General features: G+C 32.3%; 2 long non-coding RNA genes across 6 annotated transcripts in view; one reads left to right on the top strand and one right to left on the bottom strand.

The window, feature by feature from the left end:
- Positions 1 to 9,523, top strand: part of LOC137487521 (uncharacterized) — a 93,264-nt gene that overhangs the window by 34,194 nt on the left and 49,547 nt on the right. For 3 of the 5 annotated variants that reach the window (XR_012389750.1, XR_012389749.1, XR_012389748.1), the window contains one exon: positions 4,175 to 4,365. This is a non-coding gene — a long non-coding RNA (uncharacterized lncRNA). Of the gene's footprint in view, positions 1 to 4,174; positions 4,366 to 8,576; positions 8,658 to 9,523 lie in introns of all 5 variants that reach the window. The other 2 variants (XR_012389747.1, XR_011006126.2) reach the window with 1 other exon arrangement.
- LOC137487520 (uncharacterized) lies at positions 5,037 to 5,908 on the bottom strand. The gene is made up of 3 exons (XR_011010014.2): positions 5,799 to 5,908; positions 5,569 to 5,688; positions 5,037 to 5,340 (listed from the first exon to the last, which is right to left on the bottom strand). It is a non-coding gene; the product is annotated as an uncharacterized lncRNA (long non-coding RNA).

Here is a 9,523-nt window from a genome sequence, read left to right as displayed (position 1 = left end):
ATGCCCACAAAATACGCGTGTTGTGTGTGAGTGTGTCCTGTCTAATCCGTGTCTCTGACTAGTCCAGTTTTAACCAGATGGGAGTTTATAAATAAAGTAATTGTAGTGCAGCTGATGGCTCCCTTTGTGGAAGTAGACAGGGTCCAGATAAGGTGCTTGGATGTTTTAGTCTGCATAATGTTAGTTTAAATGAATCAGCAAAGACTCATTCCACATAACACAAGTTAGAATTTGAAACATTTATAAATATTAACATTTAATAATATAGTAATAATGCAACCGCAAATCCGAAAAAGTTGGGAGACTATGAAAAAAAAAAAAAAAAAAAAAAGGAGTGATTTTTAAATTTACTTTGACTTGTATTTCATTACAGACAATGCAACAAACATTATTAAATGTGTTCCTCATGATTTTTTTTTTCCCAAAATAAACACGTACTACAATTTTGGTTCTTGCAACGCATCTTAAAAAAGCTGCAACCGTAAAGCATTTACCACTTTGTAATGTTGGGAAATGAAGGGTCATTTTCACAACACTTAAAAGATGGTTAGGGACTGAAGACATTAAGTGAGAAAGTGTTTTAGGTGTCATTTTGTCTCAATACTCCTGCAAACAAGTCTTAAGGTGGGCAACAGTACTTCTGTAGATTATGTTATGCACTGTTGAAGGTGAAATATCCAAATGTCTTGTTGGCAAACTGACATTTCTCGGAACATCAAAAGAACTAGACCTTTCTTGGATGCTGCTTTTGTACTAAATGATAATTACAATCACCTGTTGACATCACCTGTTGAAATCAGATTACTGATTACTTAAGCAATTTATCCGATTACTAGCCCTAAGTTGCTCCTGTCCCAACTTTTTTTGAAATGTGAATTGGGCAGGCTAAATTGTCCGTAGTGTATGAGTGTGTATGGATGTTTCCCATAGATGGGTTGCAGCTGGAAGGGCATCCGCTGCATAAAACATATGCTGGATAAGTTGGCGGTTCATTGGATTAATAAAGGGACTAAGTCGAAAAGAATGAATGAATGAAGTTAGATATTTGACCAGACCAAATATGAAATATTTTGTGTTCATATTGCCTGCAATTAAATAAAAAGTAAATTTAGAAATCACTGCTTTCTTTTTTATTAGCATTTTGTCCCAACTTTTTCTGATTTGGGGTTGTATTTATAATGTGAATCTGTCTGAGATGTATAGCTTTAAGGGAAAAAAGTGTGAAAGTCAACAGGTTTATGTACACAAGTAAAATGTTTTTTTTTTTTTTTTTGTAAAGATAATAATTAAAATCTATAATAATAATAATAATAATAATAAATGTTGGTATCATTTTTGTAAAGCAGGTATGTTAAATTTAAAAATTTGTAGTCATAATTAGGCAACATTATTTTCTATAAATATAAACCTTTTCTGTTTTTGGTACTATTAAACAGTATGCTTATAAATAATGTTTCACCGAGAAACGGGTCTCTGTGATTTCTTACATTTTTAGCCAAAAAGTACTTGAATGTAACAAACACAGTTACAAATTTGTTTCAGTTTTTTTTTTTTTTTTTTTTTTGAAAAAAGTCCCAGCAACCTGCATTTTTCAAAATGTCTGTTGTGTTTAACAGAAGAAAAAGCTCAAATAAGTTTTTGAACAAGTGAAGGTTGAGTAAATGATTACAGAATTGTTATTTTTGGGTGAACTGTCGCTTTAATACCAAAAGGGTGTAAATGGTGCCTTTTTATATGAAATACAGGACAGATTTATAACAATTTTACTGTCCATATAAGTGATGCATCTGTTGCATGAGATGTTACTTCTGGACCCAAATTGCATACTTTTTTAAAGTAGGTGCTTTTTTTTTTTTGCAATCACTGCAGTCTTTTTTTTTTTTTTTACAAGTTTGTATAAATGTATGTATTATGATTGATATCTGGATAGACTACAGTCAATGCAGACTTTTCGCCCACTTATTGAATTTTTATGCACCAATGATTCTTGATTCTTTTTTTTACAGTACATTTGGGACCCATTGAATTCTTTGAATATTTTTTATTATAGTTTTTGCAGACCTAGATAAACAAGGGACAAACAACCCTATCATGAAACAATAATCTCTGCAAAATGTAACCTGAAATGTAAAATGACCAACAAAAAGACACAGCAATGGATGTAAAGAGAGAGAGAGAGAGAGAGAGAGAGAGAGAGACTTATTGATTTCTATAGTAGTTTTTTCCCTACTATGGAAGTAGCATTCTTCAAACATCTTCATTTGTGTTCAGCAATAGAAAAACTCAATCTTTAAAACCACATTAAAGAGAGAGTAAATGAGGTCAGTTTCATTTTTGGTACAATAAAAAATCACTTTGGATAAGATTGCGTTTGTAGTGTAAACGTGTGTTATTGAACGGGTTTTGAAAAGACTATTACCTTTCTGACTACTGGCCAAGATTTAATTTGCTGTTGCACATGTTGTGTAAATGCACACCAATACAAGGTATTCATACTTTGCCGCATGTAAGCATAATTGTACTGTAGTTGCCATCCACATCCTTTTCGTTTGCTGGCTTTTCTGGCTTAAGCTGCATGACATGAGTTTGTTCATTCAACTTGTGTATCACAAGAAACTTAACTTTGTAAAGAGGGGTCTGGCTGCAGACTCGATGCAGAGCAATCTGAGCTGCATCCAATGCTTTTTAATGCGCTCACCTAACCCCTCCCTCACCCGTCACTGTGACGTCACTCACTCTATTGAGTACATTGTGTCTGACATTGCATCGCTAAGTGATGCAATTTCAGCTTGCATCATAAAGGCTGCATCCAGATACCATTGACTTTGTGAGGAAGTAAGAGCAGAGGCTCTTGATGAAACCTGAACACAAGAGGTCACAAGAGATGCATTTCATCACATCAATAGATGGAAACTTACAAAGTAGCATTTATAAGATATAATGGTTATACTTTCATCAGGTGGCCTCAAATACTAAATACTTTTGCGACATCATATTTACATGATGTTCCAGAAAATTCACTCATTTGCTTCTAATAAGTTTGCGATCTGCGGTTTGTAGCATTACATGGGTTAAAGTTTTGTAGTATGGCTAACGATACAAATGTTTATTAAAAGGCAGTACTTAGGTGTAGTTACTTGTACCATGTATGTACAAAATTACAGTGCATAAGTGCTGTCAAACACTTTAATTAATATGTGATTAATAGTGATTAATCATCCAAAATAAGTCATTTAAAAAAAAAATTTACAAACTGTTTTTGTGTGTACTGTGTATATTCTTGTATGTAAATATATGCTTGACTACTTTGCATAAAATGCTTGTTTACACTTACATGTAGCTAAAAATTCTATATAAATACATAGAAATATATTTATTTTGTGTATTTTTTTATTTTATGTACAGTATGTTTGTGTGATTTACACTTCATTCATTCATTCACTTTCTTGTCGGCTTAGTCCCTTTATTAATCCGGGGTCGCCACAGCGGAATGAACTACCAACTTATTCAGCATTAGTTTTACACAGAGGATGCTTTTCCAGCCGCAATCCAACACTGGAAAACTACACTCATATATTGTATGTAATTCAAACTTTTATCTTGGATGCGATTAATTGCAGTCAATTGTTTGACAGCACTACTCTATATATGCACTATATTGGATAAAATGTTTAAGTTCACAGTAGCTAAGGCCACAAAGTATGAGCAATATGATAGTATTGGATTTTAAGATGGAATATAAATAGAGTTTTTAAACATGCTCTCTAAAAATTCTGTATTTTTTATATAAATATCCACAAACCTTAGTGTTGTTTAAAAAAGTGTAAAAATTTGTCCCAAAATTGTAATGAAATACAGAACCTTTTTTTATTAATAATTTTTGTATTTTTGTACTTGTTTTTAAATGGAATAAAAAAATCACTGATTTACATTCTCCATCATTTTGTAATAAAAAATATATATTTTTCTTTTCTTTTCAGATCATTTGAATGCACCTGACACTGTAATTACAACTTTCTAACTCGCAAATACTTCCAGGTGGACTTGAATGTCTGGAACTGATGGATCTTGAAGTCTTCATGAAGCAGAGGAAGCATATTTTCTGGCAGCGCGCTCTGTAAGCCGAATGCTCTTAGTCACTGGTCTCCTGAATATTCCATTCTTGTGTTGTTAGGGATGTTCCATCTCGTCAGGACGCTGCCAGCAGCTGCGGGACTGTCTGTTTCCATCTATCAGACTTAATATTGTATACACGGCCTACTTCAGGATGCACCACATCCCATCAGTACAACCAAGAGAAGATAAACAATACGCAGATGGGTGAAGTTTAATTCACTACAACACCACTGCAGCAGTTCACAGCTGGTGAGTAGATGTCGTTTTATAAACAACCTAAAGTTACTTTTTTCAGACTAGCTAGCATATAGTGCATTATGTTTATGTAAAGCATACACTTTTGAAAATAAAAGTTTGATGTTGAATCTCTGTGTAAACTTTCAGTTGTTCTTTATGTTAAGACTTAAGTTCTTTACATTAAGACTTGGAAAATAAAAGTGTAATAAAATGCTTTTTTAAAGAACTTTTTACTTAATAAATAGTAAATAAATAGGAACTAATATGTGCATCTAAGGTACTAACTTGTATTTAAAAAAGGAACCCGTATAGACAATTTCAGGTAAAATTGTGTATCTTTTTAAAAAGGTCCCAGCCCAGTGCTCTTGTACCTTTACTTGAGAAAGTGTACCTGGAGAAACCAAAAGTGGTTCCTCTGCAACATCATTTAACCATTTTGAAACCTTGATTTGATGAACTCAGTTTTAGCTGAATGTCATATCATAAGAAAGAAGGTAAACATGAAGGAAACAACAGAAAAGCTTTTCTTAAAAATAGGCCACAAATGTTTTATTCTGGATTGAATCCAGCATAATCTAAACATTGTAACATGATGTCTGTATTGCTACAATACAAGGCAGAACTTTAACAAATAAAGTATAGTGAGGATCATTCTGTGACTAAAATAAGAATATTTTTGTAATAGAAAAATAGTAATATACCATTTCACTTTACATTCATGGATTTAGAACAACCAACACACACTGGTCAAAATACATAAATAAATAGCTATATAAATAAATAAATATATAAATACAAAGTATAAATATAAATATCTCCATTAAAAAAATCTCTGTTGTTTAGTTTTAACTATGACTTGCATGAATTGCAATTGTGCGTATTCCACTGTTGAATGAAATGAATGTTATCCTGGAGCAGGAAAGTCTTGATATTTGAGGGGTGTGTTATGGTGTGATTTTTGAAGTGGCAGTTATTTGTTTGTGGTGTCTGAAAAACAGAAAATCAAGAATAACAATTAAACAAACTGATTGCTTTATTTAAATAAAACATCTCTTTCTAAGTTTCTTTGAGACCCACACTTATTTGGTAACTAAAATGATATGAGAATATTTAAGAGAGGTGTGTGTTTGGGCCTAATCATAATTCAGATAATGTGTAATGTTAAACATTAATAACTAAATGGTTAGCACGAATAATTTAAGGCAAACTCCATACCTGGAATGTAAGCACATCCAAGTTGTCCACAATGTTGAAAAAATAGTCAGAGTCCAATTTGGATGCTACCCATTGTACAGATTTGTTCAGGTTTTCTTTAAACATTTCTCCACATGCGCACTGCGATTGTAACAATATCACAATTAGAATGCATTCATACAAACAAATATAGAATTCACAGTGATTGTTTCATTGGTTAGTAATACTAATGGAATAAGACAAATGCTTACTGCATCCTTGATATCTCGAGGTGTTGTGATGGGTTCCTTTCCCAATTCCTAAAGATAGACATAATAAACCCAGTTGAAATCAGACAATGTTATGATGCATTCTTATATAGAAGATACAGTATCATAAACTAAAGACTAAGATGTCTGTCTTCTGGCTCGACATTTCTATAATCTTATCACAAACAACCGATACCAATCAACTAAAGCCTCTCTATTTTGTCATACAAACATCGACTTACCTTGATGTCAGTGATCTTCTGCTTAAGTGAAGGAAAGTTCTCAACAAGAAGTTTAAGTTGTTCTAGAATTTCATCCATGATTATTTTTGCATCATATTCCACAGTAGTGCTCTGTACAGGCATGTTGAAGCTAGGGTTAGTACCAGCAAGCAGTGCGATGAGAAGAATAAGCAGTTTCATGTTCTTGTTCACAGGGATGTTAACTTGAGATAATGATCTCTATCTGCACCTTAACCCTTATATATATTTGTAAAACAGGAAACTAGTGCCACAGACGCTCACTCACAAAAAAAAACTTTAGCCATGATGCGATGATGTTTCTAAATTGGTTAAAGGGGGAAATACTGAATGTTCATTAAGAATATCACAGCCTACGAAGGAAAAAATAGATGGGAATATACGATATTGACTCTGAGAAGATTGACTGAGAAGAGATTTTATAATGCTAAAGTCCAATTTTTGTATTGTTATATTAAAAAGTCAGTATTAATCACTCTTATGTTCCAATTCTGCTGGATTCTTTCTTTTGTTGAACATAAACATTGCTATTTTGAACAATGTTGGTAACCAAATTGGTAAATTGCGTTACTTCTTGTAATATTTTATTTTCCTACTACAGATGTCAATGTATTGATATTAATAATAATGGTTAACAATTAATTCAATATTCACATTTTTTACATTTTGGGTGTATTTGTATAATCTAATCTTTACAAAAAAATTATCATTTATAGACAAAAATGAATTAAACACATCTCCCTGACCATATCTTTCACTAGAGTACAAGGAGAAACCAAGATTAGACTCATTTCCAAAACCCAAAATATTTACGAATTGGTTGTTTTGGTTAAATTGGCAACTTTGAATGGAAACATTACTTTCAAAATGAAGCATCAAGCATTACAGCAGCACATTTAGGTCAATGTTATTTTACTTCACAGGGAAAAAATCCCGTATGTACTTGGAACAAAATGAGTATAAGTAAATAGTGAGACATATTGTGTGAATTAGACCCTTGGGTTTGTACGATATCTCTCGACTAGTGGAAAATTTTTCACAAAATAGATGTTTCATGTGGGTGTCTGAAGGTTTCTGTGTTGTGCGGTTGACATTTACACTGTTTACATTAGTTTTCAAATGACAGATATTTATACATTAACGATAAGAGGAACTAACTGCACATTGTATTTCAAATAGCTCTGATGAAGAGGAAGAGGTGGACTTGAGTATTTAGTCTATGTCGCCTCACTGAGGGAAATCCTTTAATGATGTAATAATAATTAATATAGGCCCCACCTCCATTATAACCGTCAACTGAAACTTACAACGAAGAGCAAATTTAGAAATCGAAAATATGACTCATCATGTCATTCTTGATATTTGAAATATTAGCTCCTTACCATATATATATTTTTTTACAAATCTTTGTATTTTTATTTTTATTTTTGAGCTCTCATGGAATACTCGAAATGCAATATAAAAAATGAATCAGCTTAAAGGTGCCACATAGTGCATTGATTCAATGATATCTGATACCTACTGTACATAGTAGGTATGTGGCTATATCGACAGTTTTACACTCTAGTTGTACTCTGAAATAAACAAATGCAAAATAATCATATTTCATTTGTCAAAAAATTTTTTTAACAAATTGAGCAGGTGCCTTTGTGAAATCTTTTCATCTAAAGTGGTGGAGAGTTTAATTTTAGCTAGCTATCTTTTACACACCAGAAAAAAAAATCACCATAGCTGAGTTGTGGATGAAATATAGGCTAAATTATAATTATACTCAACAAAAAAGTTGTATTTTGAAGCTTTAAACACAGCCAGAAATTAATATCAACCTCTAAAATAAACAGATGACTTTTAATAAAGTGTATTGCTGTCCATTCACTCCAGAAAATCACAGTAAGAGCTGAGTGTTATTGCACGATAAATACTATAAACATGCATTAAACACATCTACTCAGCAGTCTATGTGTGTTTGTTGCCTCGTTATAAACGTGTGCAGTAAATTTCACAATATAAACAATAATGCAAATAAACAGCCCTTATGCCTCTTTAGAGTGGTGATGGATACATTAATAATCCATATATCCTGCATTTTGTATTCTGACAAGCTGTAAACTGATGACTCTTGAAGAACTGCATGGCGTAAGTCCTCGTCGCTTTGCAATGCATAGAAAAACAACCTGTAAAAACGGGCTGCGTCCATAATCACATACTTTCTTACTATCAGTGTTAGGCAGTAGCGTTGCTAGCTTAACTAGATTTCTCAGTAGCGTCACGGTGACATTGCAGTAGCGTTGCGGTAGCATCGCTACTTTCTAAACCAAATTTTGGTTTCACTAACTTAACTGTAGTGAAGCTATTTTTTAGTTAAGTAGCGCAGTAGCATTCACAAAAGCTACATTTACTGATTACGGATCAACAAATGATGGCACTGACAATCACAGAGCTGTGAGGCCGGTGTCTAGCCGATGACAGTAAATCTATATGATGGCAAAAATGACGATTTCTTCTTCTTCCTGTTTTACAGTTGTCGACAACAAATTTGCTTGATGGAAAGTCGACTGAAGGAAAGGGATTATTTCTGAAGCAGGATTCCTACAGAAGCAGGGTAGTCTACAGAACAAACCATCGTTATACAATAACTTTCCTAATTACCCTAACCTGCCCAGTTAACCCAATTAACCTTGTTAAGCCTTTAAATGTCACTTTAAGCTGTATAGAAGTGTCTTGAAAAATATCTAGTCAAATATTATTTACTGTCATCATGGCAAAGATAAAATAAATCAGTTGTTAGAGTTGAGTTATTAAAACTATTATGTGTAGAAATGTGTTAAAAAGTCTCCTCTCCATCAAACAGAAAAGGGGGAAAAATTAACAGGGGACTAATAATTCACGGGGCTAATAATTCTGACTTCAACTGTATATATATATATATATATAAAAAATATACTAAAATATACAAAAAATATACTAAAAATATACTATAGTAATATATCATATTAGTTCTTATATTATATAATAGAGCTTATTCTTAAATATTTCCTTTTACTATGAATTAATATAGTATTTTAAATATGTAACTTTTTGATTTTGCTGTTATATACTATAATTTGTTTCTGTTTAGTTTATTTGCAGTAAATGATTGACTTGAACATTTAAGCCTCATTTGTTTCATTGACAGTTTTATTGATATGATTGATTTGGATTTAAGTTGCTTTTATTTAAAAATGAAAATTGCAAAAAAATTGTTTATATGTAGCTAAGCTACTTTTGCCATGCAGCTTTTAGCTGGGCTTGCTACATTGCCCGGAGGGCAGCTTTTAGTAAATTTAAGCTACATTTTAAATTAAAATAGCTAGCTTAGCTCAATACTTTTCAAGTAGCTTGCCCAACACTGCCTACTTTTTTACATATAGTATGTAAAAAAAACAACCAGTGAGAAGAGTAGTTTGTCTAAATTTCTTGTTTCAAAAA

Source organism: Danio rerio, chromosome 14, assembly GCF_049306965.1.
Source record: "Danio rerio strain Tuebingen ecotype United States chromosome 14, GRCz12tu, whole genome shotgun sequence".
NCBI classification, from domain to species: Eukaryota; Metazoa; Chordata; class Actinopteri; order Cypriniformes; family Danionidae; genus Danio; species Danio rerio.
The sequence above is the reverse complement of the archived record's forward strand: the minus strand, read 5'-3'. Positions and strand labels throughout refer to the sequence as shown.